Source organism: Oryza brachyantha, chromosome 8 (assembly GCF_000231095.2).
Source record: "Oryza brachyantha chromosome 8, ObraRS2, whole genome shotgun sequence".
In the NCBI taxonomy this organism is placed as follows: domain Eukaryota; kingdom Viridiplantae; phylum Streptophyta; class Magnoliopsida; order Poales; family Poaceae; genus Oryza; species Oryza brachyantha.
In genome coordinates, this window is record NC_023170.2 from 17,180,320 (window position 1) to 17,195,081 (window position 14,762).

Sequence of the window (14,762 nt, forward strand, 5' to 3'; positions counted from 1 at the left end):
TTGACAGCCCTAGTTACCAGTGTAGAGGTGGCCATCGGGACCAGAGTAGTCACTAGCACAAGGTGGGCCTTAGACTACTAGGCAAACACTTCCTGATTTGGTAGTTATGGTTTGTACTCTTTTTTTCATGTAGCAAGCACCCTTTGGGAGCAATTATGACTGGACAGTTGTCATAAAAAAATTATCACTGAACAACATTGTGTGCATGTGTGGGGGGATTTAATGTAAGATTGAACAAATGTGATTGCTATTATGGTTGTCCCTGGGGCACGAGAAATCACACAAACACTTTTAGTAGTTTTAGCCGCATGCTTCCTAAATGGACTTGTGGGGAGAGACTAGTGGCCAAATACCTAAGAAAAAATATTCTTTGTGTTAAGGACACTTTTATTTGACGTGTTGTTTGTCTGTGAATTTTATGTTTCTTGTTCTATTCAAAGAATCCACACTCCATGTCAGCCATCGATGTGTTATATTCTAGTTAAGTAATTCAAGTTCCATGCGAATTAGGAATGTGCAATATGGTTTTTATTCATATTTTTGTGGGCAGGGGCAAACCCATGCCCCGTACGCCTTGGCTCATGGTTGACATAGTAGTTGCTCTAAGTAATTATCAAGGGTTGCCTACTGAAAATGATGTGTTAACTATAAAATAAGGGGGAGTAGGAATGAATCTACTCATGGCTACCCCACAACCCACATTATTCTACTAAAAGTGATATCTTTCTTGCACTTTCAAGTTCATATTAGATGTGAATTATAAATCAAATGAACTAGTGTACATGGCTTGTAAATTGGTACTTGTGGGCTGACCCATTTGCATCCCTACAAGTGGCAAACACAAGGGAAAAGACAATTTCCCTGTAGGTACTATGAGGTAGAGGTATTGCTAGTAACAATTGGGATTTGGGATACCTATACCGAATGATCAGCACTATGAGATACCTTAACTATCTTACAAAGATCAGTAGAAATGTTAATCTATGCATTAATCTCAGCCTAAGCCCATATATGATCATAGAATCATTATGCGGAAATTATACTGACCGGTATATGATGACACCATTAGGGCGGTTGATTGGCTTGTAGTAGATGTAGTGGTACGCCTGGCGGAGATGTGCGGATACCGGCGACCTTCTAGGCGCCACCCGCACTGACCGGCAACTGGAATGGAGTCCACCGTGAAGGGTAAGCCCTTCCTTCGCTCTCCTTCTCGCGCTCTAAGGATCGAGTAGAAAATATTTTGAGAGTACAGTGTCGTACGTGAGTCGTCACCCGGTACGAACCGCACATCCCTTTAATATAGCGCCAGAGAAGATCGAGGGCGAACGTTACAAAGGAACGGGAGCGTCTGATCATCGCACGTGATGGGATTAGAGTACGCAATGGCTGTGCGTGCAACTTGTTCTCCCTTTGAATGACGTTGGGATTGGGTGGGCCCATCTCAACTGCCATCTCCTATTTTCACCGGATTGGTTACCAGTATATTAACCAACAGAAAAAGCTTAAACAAAATAACATCCTCCAACACAGAGATAATAATAATAGTTCCACCATCCCAACAGAATAACATGAGCAAACTTAAACAAAATAACATCCTCCAAAATGGAGACAACACAGTTCCAATGTATGACTGAATAACCTAAGCAGCTTTAAAACCCCTATAGGTAATAAGTTTGTTTAAACCCTATAGGCTAGGAATGAATAAAGACACTTGGTTAGATCTTGATATCTAACCAACAGTTACAAGGAGAGAAATCTCCTCAGATGCTAATTGATCATCAGGGATCAATTGCCAGCGCTTCCAGACCCACCATCATCAATTTGGCCATGGGTGGAAGCATCCATTGGCCCTTGCATCCTCAGGTTGAGTTGAGCCTGGTTTTGTTGTTGCTGCTGCTGCTGGTGGTGGTAGGTTTGTTGCTGCTGTTGCTGCTGCTGCTGCTGCTGCTGGTGTTGATGCTGCTGGGCTTCCAGAGGATGCAATGGCTGCCGAGAGCTCTGTGGTAGCTGGTGTGGTGGAGGCATCTGGAACAGTTGCTGCGTCCAGTCCATCTGCTGATGCATCAGCTGGTCTCCTCCAACAGGTTGTGGGCCTAGTGGCAGTTCACCCAAGCTCATCCTCAGATACTGAATCTCTAATTGCAGAGATTCAGATTCAGCTGCAACCAGAAACACGAGAGGTTAGATTTACAAAAATGGTGTTGATAACTGAGCATAATTTTATGAGGCAAAAATATAACTGCTCACATTAATAAGAGAAAAATGAAGAGCTAGAAATTCTAATCTTAGTCTGAAGAAAGGGATAAAATCTTGGCCATCCATTGGTATAATGTATGGTTTGGATAATTGTTGACATGTTTTTGTTATATATGTCTACTGATAGTGTATATGGAAAAGAATGTCCTACTAAACTGAAACACAAACATAATCCAGTTGAAATGCACGACGTGTCATGTTAGTGTCTCCTACATATATATTAGGGCATATAGTTTAAATAAAGAAAGATTAGGTAGATGTACAAAAAAAACTGTTTTGAAAATTTAGCAATCTATATGTACTGAAGTGTTAACTATTAATTAATTATATATGAGGATTAATTTCAACAAAATATATCTTAAAGTCTAACTAAGATTGAGTTATAGCAACACGCTTAGCCCTACACAATTCTTAGTACATCACAGTATCTTACTGAACTTAAAAATTAATCATACCAATAAGATGAATAAGACAAAATACAGAGAAACGCAATGGTTAGAATAGCTGGCTTTACCATGCTGTGACTGGGCATGCTTCTCCCCATTTTCCATACGCACCAGCAGGTCTTTTTTTTCTTCAGTGAGCCTATCTTTGCTTGCCTACAGACACATGACAAGGGCAAAATCATTAGCTATATGAAGTAGTACGTGCAGGTTATGTTGATTCAAAATCAATATGACCTCAGTAAGATACTAAAGGTAATTAATTCCAAAAATGTATATTTGTTAAGTTAGCTTTGTTTCATTGCATATGTGTGCACTTACTAATGGTGCTCATAATGAAAACCATGTGCCTGTCAATTATATCTATAGTACTACTGTGAAAGAAAGAGTAGTGGTTGGTGGTGGTGAATCTATCACCCACCATCAACTACTGAAATTTTAAAATGGGATCACTCCCATTCTCTCTTGAAAAAGAAAACTTGACAACAAAAACCTTTGATAAGTTGTAAAATTTAAAAGATATTATCTTTGTAATGTCTCGATGTGATATGTTTTTAATTTATAACAACATACGAGCATTTTACTAGTATTAAAAAATAAACCATGCATGTGTTGCGTATATCACATTTAACTTAGAATTAATATATTCTTAATTATAATTCAGGATCTGTGCTGATCAATAACACGTGCACGGGCATTTGACTAGCCCTAGTTATCCATACATTAACCCTGACTCAGCCGTCACAGTGAGGGCTGAGGTGCAGCTTTGTGCAAAGCCATTATGAGCAAACATACTTATATTCACGTTGATAGGTACTCCTACCTAGGTAGCTAATTTTTTGCCACTTCTAATTGGGATGGCCAATGTTATAAGAAGGATTAAGCTGGTCTGGTGCGGAGTGACAAAAGCTAAATGCCCCCACAAACTAGGGAACATATAATAAAATTAAAGAGGAAAAGATCTAGGGACTGATCCTTACCTGCCAGATTGCCACATTGGCTGCCAATGCTGATACATCAATCTCAATGTCTTGAGCCTTCTGCTCCAGATCAACCAAATGCTGAGCTTTCCTGTCTTTGGATCTTGCAGCAGATTCTCTGTTGGCCAACATCCTGTCACATTTTCAATCTGATTAAGTGCAGGGATAAACAATTAAGCATTTTAAAAAGGACAGCTAATTGAGTTAGCACATCCAATATGCCAATGAAAATAGTTTAATTTGGCTCCATCGCAAAAACCAGAGTTAGAAGATAATTGTACATGTGTCGGACGACACATAGCTAGGCCTAGGTCTCACACATGTGATGATGTTTTTATGTACCTATTTTCTCTATATATATGTTCAAATTGTAATTAAAAACTTTATGCAGTGACTAATATAATTCTTGTTGTCCTAATTAGTGTTATTTGAAAGAATGTATAGAAATGAAATGCAAAGTTTACCTCTCTCTTCTATATATGCCCTGATCAGAGTCTACTAGTGCTTCCAGCACTCCGTACGTGTAGGGTAAACATACATTTGCAATAAGGGATTTTCTATCATCATTGAAAAGTATCTTGAGATATCAAAAATTTTAGTGTACCTCAAGATACTAAACTTTTACATAAAAAATATGATATCTCTAAGTACTTTTTCAATGATGGTAAAAAAAGCTCTTGCAATAATAGTATCCACAAAAAAGTGGATGTGTGTAAAGTATGTCAATAGATCCTCTAGCTAACACAAACTAGAGTAAAGTATCAAAATATATTTGTCAAAAAACAGTTAAATTAGCTAATCCAGCATGCATATATAGCTTCTAAGACATGCAATTTCAGCCAGAAAAATCCTACATGCTAGCTATTCTGATACTACATAGACAACAAAATTATAATTGCACACAATGAAATGATTGAAATCCTCGCAAAGTTTAACTAGTGTAAGATTTTGATTCCATGATCACATAATATCTTTATTGTTCTCATTACTTCATTAATGTCAATTCAATTGATCAAGTTCCTGTTTCACATGCATGAAATGCATTCCATGATATGCTAAGAGCCTAAGACACAAACATCCAATGCAATCTCTGCATTTACTTCATCATAATTAAACATATATAATGTAATACTCACATGCTTTATAACTCGTGTGAGATTTAATTATATCATCACACAATATTCTCACATTATTGTTGCAATACATTATTTCAGTGGATCATATGTTCCTGTTCTCTGAGACAGACAAACATCCACTATATATGCAATCTCTACATAACTTCATTCAATATTACGTTAATTAAGAAGATCATGCTTAACAAGATTAAATATCTGCAGAACAAATCATGGCTAATAATAACATAAACAGTGTTATGAACAGAATACTCAGGTAATTAACATATGTTAATTACTACGTAGTTATTTGAAAGAATGGATAGAAATGAAATGCAAAGTTTACTTCTCTTCTATATATGCCTGATCAGTGTCTACTAGTGCTTCCAGTACTCCGTGTAGGGTAAACATACATTTGCAATAATAGTATCCACAAAAAAGTGGATGTGTGTAAAGTATGACAATAGATCCTCTAGCTAACACAAACTAGAGTTAAGTATCAACATATAAAGTCAAAAAACAGCTAACTTAGCTATTCCAACATGCATAACTTCTAAGATATGCAATTTCAATCAGAAAAATCCTAAAGGCTAGCTATTCTGATACTACTAACATAGACAACAAAACTATAATTGCACACAATGAAATCCTGAGAGAGTTTAACTCGTGTAAGTTTTTTTTAAAAAACCAACTCGTGTAAGATTTTGATTCCATAATCATATAATATCTTTTATTATTCTGATTACTTAATTATTGCCACTTCAATTGATCAAGTTCCTGTTTCACATGCATGAAATGCATTGCATGATATGCTAAGACACACAAAGACCCAATGCAATCTCTGCATTTACTTCATCATAATTAAACATATATAATGTAATACTCATATACTTTATAACTCGTGTGAGATTTAATTCTATCATCACATAATATTATCATTATTATTGCAAATACATTGTTTAGTGACATTTCAGTGGATCACATGTTCCTGTTCTCCGAGACAGACAAACATCCACTATATATGCAAGCTCTGCATAACTTCATTCAATATTACGTTAGAAATTAAGAAGATCATGCTTGAACAAGATTAAATATCTGCAGAACAAATCATGGTTAATAGTAACATAAACAGCACGTGATGAACAGAATACTCAGGTGATTAACATATGTTAATTAGTACGTAGTTAAGGACAAGACTCTAAAAAACAAACCTTCTTGCCCTAGCTGGGTCTTTCTTGGCTATCTCTGCGAACTCTGCGGCTCGCACCGCCTTCCTGATTGCTGTCTTGCTCTGCCGCCCCGCCGATGCCGCCGTCGACGGCCCAAGCTGTAGCCTTTCAGGCTGGCTAGAGCTGGATGTGGCCGTCGACCCCGGCAGCTGCGGCAGCCCCTGTGGCCGAAGAGAGCTGCTGGACGCTTGGGCCGCCGCCGGCAACCCACCAAGGTGCAGCCTCTCTGGCTGGTGAGAGCTGGATGGCGTCGTCGCCGGCAACTCACCAAGATGCAGCCTCTGTGGCTGATGAGAGCTGCCGGTGATCGTCACCGGGAACTCACCAAGCAGCAGCCTCTGTGGCTGATGAGAGCTGCTGGTGATCGTCGCCGGAAACTCACCAAGCAGCAGCCTCCGTGGCTGATGAGAGCTGCTGGACTCTTGGGCCGTCGCCGGCAACCCACCATGCTGCAGCCTCTCTGGGTGATGAGAGCTGGATGGGGTCGTCGCCGGCAACTCAGCAAGCTGCAGCCTCTGTGGCTGGTGAGAGCTGAATGGGGCCGGCGCCGGCAACCCAAGCAGCTCCCTCAATGCCTGGAGAGAGCTATGGGTCGTCGTCGGCGGCAACCCAAGAAGCCTCAGTGCCTCGAGAGAGCTAGATGCTTGGGACGTCGACGACAACCCAAGCAGCCTCTGTGCCTGCAAATAGGTAGATGCTTGGGTTGTCGCCGTCGCCGGCGACCCAAGCAGCCTCTGTCCCTGGAGAGGGCTGGATGCTTGGGTCGTCGTCGCCGGAAACCCAAGCAGCCTATGTGAATGTAGAGAGCTGGACACTTGGGCCGTCGTCGCCGGCAACCCAAGAAGCCCTTGGAGAGAGCTGGATGCCTGGTTCGTCGTCGCCGGTAAAGGCAACCCAAGCAGCCTCTGTGGCTGGAGGAGAGAGGTAGATGATGGAGCCGTCGCCGGCAACCCAAGCAATCTAAGTCCTTGGAGAGAGCTCGACGCATCCATAGATTGGCTGTTCTGATGCCTTGGCCTCGGCCTTGGTGGCAGCAGCCCAGATGCCCTAGCCATGGCCATGAGGCTCGGCGGGCTCACGAACGCCGAGTTATTCGCCTCCGCGAGGTTAGAGAACGTCGAGAAAAGATCCTCCTCACCTTCGCCGGCGAAGCCGACGATGTCAGAGTGAGCTCGTCGGTGGAGCCCAGGCGCGGGGGAGTATGGCACGGTGCTCACAAAGTCGTTCTCCGGGAGAGGCGCCAGCAGCGACGTCTCTTCTCCGGCAGACGCTTGCGGCAGCGAGTATGTGTCGTTTCCGGCGGCGGCTCCTCCATCACCGCCGGCGCCGGCGCCGGCTCCTGGCATCAGAGACGTGTCCATCGTCATGGCAGCGTCATTAATCTCCTCAAAGGTGGCTGCTCCACACAAAACTTTTTGCCGTTATACATCAAAAAACAAGATACACAAAGAAGAACGCGGAAGAAGACAGAGATTTAGCACACGTTTCTCGAGGATTCTAACAGAAGAATTACCAGCGATTCCTTTGCCGCTTGTCGGATCCATCGATTTGGAGAGAGAGAGAGAGAGAAGAAGAAGAAGCTAGTGTGTCGGCGCGTGTCTGCTTGGAATAAGAAATGGTGAATGGGGACGGTGAAAATGAGGAGCGGGAGGGTATTTATACGGGTGAAAACATGGGAAATGGTTAAACCCTAATCTCGTGTGTATTTCATTTTCTCGTGATATCTCGTCAGATTTGAGGTGTGAAACGGTCCCGAGAGGCAACGGCCATATGAGCTGTGGGATGCACAAATATTGGCATTTGCACCGTGCCATTTTCGGGAGAGAAATATCTTTTTTCTACTTAGCAAGTAGTTACACATTTCTTTTTTTAGAGAAAAATATCTCAAATTCTCCTTCACCCTTATATCTCGCATCAATTTCTAACGGTATGCGCGACATGTACAATGATTCTTGTGCCATGTCGACGATGCAGAAATGTATTGTTTGAAATGATGTTTTCGACACTATAAATACAAAAGTAGTAGTGACACACCGGTCTTTATTATATAATAAAGCAAATCGTCGCAACGAGAACATTTAAGATTATGTGCGGGTTTTGCATGCCTAATCGTCTATGCGAAATTAAAATTTTGTGAAATTGTTGAAGTTTACTAGTAGCAAGGAGCGAGGCCATCGGCCACAATATCTACCTGGAAGCAAACTTTAGCACACAGGTGAATGTCGATCCATTACTTCCATGTCACCTAAATAGTTATTAGGAAATATAAAAATAATTGAGAACATAGGTTAATATGAGATATATCACTTCACAAACATGCAAGCTCAAATTCGACTTCTATAAATTGTTATAACAAAAATAACTATGAATGTGTATATACGAGTTTTGATTTAATTTTATTCTTTTTGTTACAACTTGTACAAGTCGAATTTGAACTTACATATTTGTGTAGTGATATATATCATATTAATCTATCTTACTATTTTTTTCATATTTTCAATGATTTAGGTTACATGCAAAACATTGGTGGATCTCCACCTACGTGCTAAAAGGAGTTTCACATATCTATATTGGCTTTGTCCATCTACATTCTAGGTGAATGCATGGGATCGGACTGGAAAGATAAATCAAAATCACTTTTTCCGGCCACAAAAACCATTGTTGCTTAGCCAAGAACAACACAATTAGTAAACAATTCTTGTTGGATGCCTGGGAAAACTATCCTGTTTTTATTTTTGGTGCTTGATCTGCACGTATATAGTTAGTACTACCATGAGAGATTGTTGCTAATTTTTGGGTCTAAAGAATTCTCTTTTGGCTAAGTTTTGTTGCGATCTGCAATTTCTATTGGGAAAACTTTGTTCTTTGCATCAAAAGTTTGTATCACCTTGCTAGTTGTCACAACAAAAGAAATTTTCTTCATCTGGCCGGGACAGTTGCACGGTATTTCATTTTTGTCATTTCAATAATAGAAACAATTATCTGTATTGCCGTATACAGCAACACAAGTTACCACCTTCTCTTTTTAGTTCACTTTACCGATATTTTAGATTTTGGATTTATTTTATAGAAATTGCAGAAATTTTAGATAGAACTTGGAAGTAACCCAACATGGACCATTTCTGGACATATGTTTTTACTTAGCAAGTAATTACACATTTTTTCAAGAAAAACTTATATTCCTCCTCCGTACTACCCTCTTTATCCCGCCTCAATTTATGGCGCGGGATGCTTAGAATTTGTGTGCTAAGCATACGTTGAATTCCAACATGGACAATTATTTCTATGTTGTATCAACCAAGGGGAAATGCGTATACATTGCCCAAAATGTTAGGTTAGACAATATAAATACACGACTGATATATAGGCATACACCAATCTTAATTAATTATAATAGGAGGCAAAACATCATTTACATGGGAAATGGTTTGACCCTAATCTCGTGTATATGATTTTCTCGTGATATCTTGTCATATTTGAGGTTAATAAAATTAGAAGGATAGGTGTGAAGTGGTCCCAATATGCATGCAACAAGCATATGAGCTATGGGATGCACAAATATTGGCATTTTACACCATGCCATTTCTGGTGAGAATTATTACAGGTTTCTTTTTTTAGAGAAAAAAATCCCAATTGCTCCTTCCCCCTACTATTTTTATCTCATATCATTTCTAGCATGGTATGCTTGAATTTCTGTGCTAAGTACATGGACAATCATTGCCATGCTATGTCGGCAAAGCTGAAAAGTATCTAAAATGATCCTTTGGACACTATACATATGGGTGTAATAGTGGCTATACCCCAGTTATGATCGTAGAAAGGCAACAAAACATTGTAACAAGGACATTTAAGATTATGTGCGGGTTTTGTATGACTATTCAAAATTGAAATAATGTGAAACTACAGTAGCGAGAAGGTAGCCATCGGCCACAAGATTAAGGCCCCTAGTTAATTGGGAGGTTTTAAAAAAGCGTTTTCGACACCCTTTGGTATATTTATGTTGGTCTTGTTCAACTACATTTTTTTAGATGAATGCATGGATCTAGGACTGGGAAGATGAACCAAAATCATTTTTGTGCAAGCACAAAGATGACATGTGTTGCTTAGCCAAGAACAATACAATTAGTGAAACTATTCTTGTTGGGTGCATGAGAAAAATATACCATTTTTATTTTCCGTGCTTGATATACGCAAATTAGTACTAGAATGGGAGATTGTTGATAATTTGGGTTTAGAATTTGCTTGGTGGAGTTCTGTTGTGATCTGCAATATCTATTGGAAAAACTTCTGCCTTGCCATCAAAAGAGTTTGCATCACCTCGGTGCGCAGTTGTCACATGAAAAGAGAATTTCTTCATCTGGGATAGTTGCACTAAATTTCAATTTTTCTCATGTAAATAATAGAAACAACTATCTGTATTACTGACTTACTGTCTACCGCACAACAAGTTACCACATGAATTATGTTTTTTTACATAGCAAGTAATTAGATGTTTTTAGGAAAAATCATGATTCCTCTTTCACCCTATTATCTTTATATATCTTCCCTCAAATTTATAGTGCGGTGTGCTTGAAAGTTGAAAGTTATGTGTTGAGTATAGCTGAGTGTGTTATTGCCATGTCGTGTCAACAAAGGGGAAATGCATTGCTCAATGTGTTACGTTAGACACTATAAAAACACAATAGGTGACCATACGCCAGTCTTAATTAATTATAAGTGGGAGGTAAAATATCATAAGAAGACATTTAGGATTGATGCAGGTTTTTCATGCCTATTCAAAAGTGACATTATGTGAAGCTACATAGGGTCGTTGTTTGTAGTCAGCCATCAGCCACAGGATTACAGCCTGAGGTTTTTTCAAACAAAAAAACAGTTTTGGAGACCTCCTAAGCATCACAAATTACCACTTTTCTGTTACAACACATGTTTCTTAATGATTCTAACAAAAGAATTAATACCAGCGATTTCTTTGCCTCTTGTTGGATCCATCGATTTGGAGGAGATGTACTTTGTATCTGCTTAATAAGAAATGGTGGATGGAAAAGGGGGAAATGTGGAATGGGAGGTTATTTATATGGGTGAAAACATGGGAAATGGTCCGTAATCCTAATCTCATGGGTATGATTTTCTCCTGTCATATCACATGAGACTTGAGGCTAAAAACTACGATAGAGCGAATGAAGTGTTAAATAGTTTTGAGCATATGAGTTGGGATGCACGGATATTGGCATTTGCATCATAACATTTCTGGTCAAATCATAACATTTTTTGTGAGAGTTATCTTTCATAATTAGCAGGTAATTACACAAAACCTTTTTAGAGAAAACAGTTTTTCCTCCACCCTACTCTCTCCATCTCGCCTCAATTTATATCGCAGATTTCTTGAAATTTGTGTGCTAAGCATATGTTGAATTCCTACATAGACAACCATTCACATGTTGTGTCAGTGAATGAAAATACATTGCCCTAAATATAGCGTTACTACGTTAGGCACCATAAATGCGTGATTAGTGGCGCGTACACTATAAATACACTACTAGTGTCTGCAGGTCAGTCTTAATTATAAATTGGAGGTGAAACACCTTAATGAGAACATCTACGATCGTGCGCGGGTCTTGCGTGCCTATTCAAATATGTGAAGCTATGGAAGGTTGTTGGCAGCAAGGAGGCAGCCATCAGCCACAAGATAATGCCCATAGTTTTTGAGGTCTTTCAATAAAAATGGACACCCTTGATCTACATTTCAAGTGAATGCATGAGATTTAGGACAGGAAAAATTAATCAAAATCATCTTTGTGCATGTAGAAGAACCACTGTTGCTCAGGCAAGAATAATGAAACAATTAGTAAACAATTCTTGTTGGATGGGAAATTTATTTTCACTTATTTTTGCTGTTTGATCTGCGCAAGGTTAGTACTTCCATGAGAGATTTGTTTTGTTAGATTTGAAGGATTTACTTGTTGTGATCTGCAATTTCTCCGAGGAAAACTTTGAGGTTGTCATCCCCAAAGTTCGCATCACCATGGTAGTTGTCACATGAAAATAAACTTTTATCTTTGACAGTTGCACTACATTTTATTTTTTTCTATTTCAGTAATAGAATCAATTGTACGTATTATAGCATGTTACTATTATCTTTTTTAGTTTTCTACGTCAATTTTAGATTTGGGATATTTTTAATAGATATTGCAGATATCTATACTCCTTGAAAAATGAGTTGTGGTGGTGGGTGGTGCGGTGAATCTACCGTTGCCACCACCAGCCACTGCTATGTGGGCCTTATTATCAGTCTAGGTGCGAAACTTGAGTCATGTGCTCCACTACACCGTCATTAGTCTCTAGTTCAAGTTCCTGGCCTCTTGCTACGCCGGCTGCGACCTCCTCCTGTCCCGATCACGCACACATCCTTCACATCGTTGGAGTCCTCTAGCTATGAACTGCCACGGTCTCTTCTTCAACCGTCACACGTGCCACCGCCAACTCCCCAATTACTACTCATCTTAACCCTCTCATCCCTCCCATGGTTGGACGGAGCCTCTCGGTGTGGTTTGAAGCTTTCATAATTTCATGTAGCTGGGAATGGGATAATGGAATACTTGCATGTTTTTCAGTTTCTTCGGTTGTTGTCCTTTGAAGTTTGAACATATGCAGAACTTGAAAAAGAAGAAGAACAGTGAGCCACAATATATTTGTGACTCTTCATCGTCCTTAATTAACATCATTCTTAACAAATGATTTTCACTACGTAACATGAAACACATCAAATTTATTTCAATACAAACAAGAACTGACAGATAAAATAATTCTCCCTCTGTACATAAACATTTGACGTTTATGACAAGGTAGATCAAAATTTTAAAACTTGGACCATCAAATTGTATTAATATAAATTTATAAAATTAAATAAGTGTATGGTATTATGTATTTTTAAAGTAAATTATTTTTAACTAAGAACTTGAGAAACTATTGATGCTCAAAATTTTGACTAGATGTTGGTTTTGATTTGGTAGTTATCCTCTAAACTCTTGTTCCCATGTAGCAAGCATCCCTTTGGGAGTAATTATCACTTGACAACACTCTAGGGAAAAAGTCCGAAGTAAAATTGAACAAATGGGATTGCTAGTATGCTTTTCCTATCCCTAGAGCATGAGAAATCACATAAGCACCTACAGCAGCGTCCGCAGTGTGCTTACTAAATGGACTTGTCAGGAGCAACATGCAACCAAATAACCTAGTAAGAATGTTCTTTGTGTTAAGCATACATTTTTTTTATTTTTTAGTGGAAAGCATACATTTTTTTGTTTGACAGATTTTATTGTCTACTGAAAATGATGTGTTAACTGTAGAACAAGGGCCACCGTCTATTTGCAGTGCTTTAGATTTTAGTTGTTTCCAACGGATGGACTTGGGGATCAATTAGATCAAGGTAGCTGGAAGGAATTCGAGCCCCACGCCTTCTAGCCACGTGTCTTCCTATAATAAGTTTCTATTGTTATTATTGAACTAGAGTTGAAATTAGGATACTAAAGAACAATTAACTACATACATGGGGTGGATGGAAGTTGCAACCTATACCATCATTTCTTAGAGTTTGTTTGATTCTAACGCCATCTGATCCACAATGCATCTCCCAGTAGATATAGATTTAATTTTCCTATATCGTCTTACATATCTTCGACCAAGCAATGTGCCCATGCCCGCCCTCCGCACTAGCACAGTTCTTTTAAAGGATCCTTTCATGATTTGTTAATGGCTTTTATAGCCCATTGGTAGTTCTAAGGCACAAGCATCAAGAAATATATAATAGAGAAGAGCATAGATTAAATCAAAGTTTAATTGCTATGATTTCCAATCAGGTAGTTATCTTGCAACTTTGTCCATGATCATGGGCACATCCTCCTTCCTCAATTTTATGACACCGAGTGGAAGGTCCAGGTAATTGCAAGTCATGGTAGGAATGGTTAGATTCAATCCGTTTATCCACTTGAATCTATCTATAATATGCTCATATAGATTAAAATGGTGCCCCTAAAATTTAAATGGACCAAATGGTTGTAGGCTTAAAAACCTAGGATCATATCGATTCTCCTAGTTGTCGTACTCATTTTACCCACTTTGTTCATACTCATTTAGTATGTATAAACACATACCTAAAATTTTTTAACTCCTGTTTACACAACAAAAATTTATCAAATTTGATAGAAATTTGGAGATGGTTCATTACGTATGAGAGTAACTTTATACAAATTTTGATCAATTTATACATATGGGACCTAGATATGTCTTTTCTCTTACTAATTGGGTTACTCATTTGGTTATCCATGGATAACCTACCCACAAAATGAGCTCACCATGGATTGATCTTATTAAACCGTAGGTTCATGAACTCAATAAAAAAAGGTTTAGGTCTATTCATATCCTAACCACTCTCATTCTAGTTATAAGTAGGGACAGATACAAGATGTGGCTAGAGGGGGTTCGTAGCCTTCTTCTTTCAACAGCCCCCTCCTTCCCTCTTTTCCTCTCATCTATCCTTATTTTGCATGAGGATCTAACGAGTAGGAAGCCTTGAGCCCCCACCGCTCCCAGGTTGAATTCATCCATGTTTACGAGGGAAACATACCAATACTCTTCTTGTTTTGGTAGTTACCTTCTAAACGCTTCTTTCCATGTAGCAAACGTTTCGTTATGAGCAACTATCAAGGGACAACATTGTTTGGAGGGGGGAGTTCAAAGTAA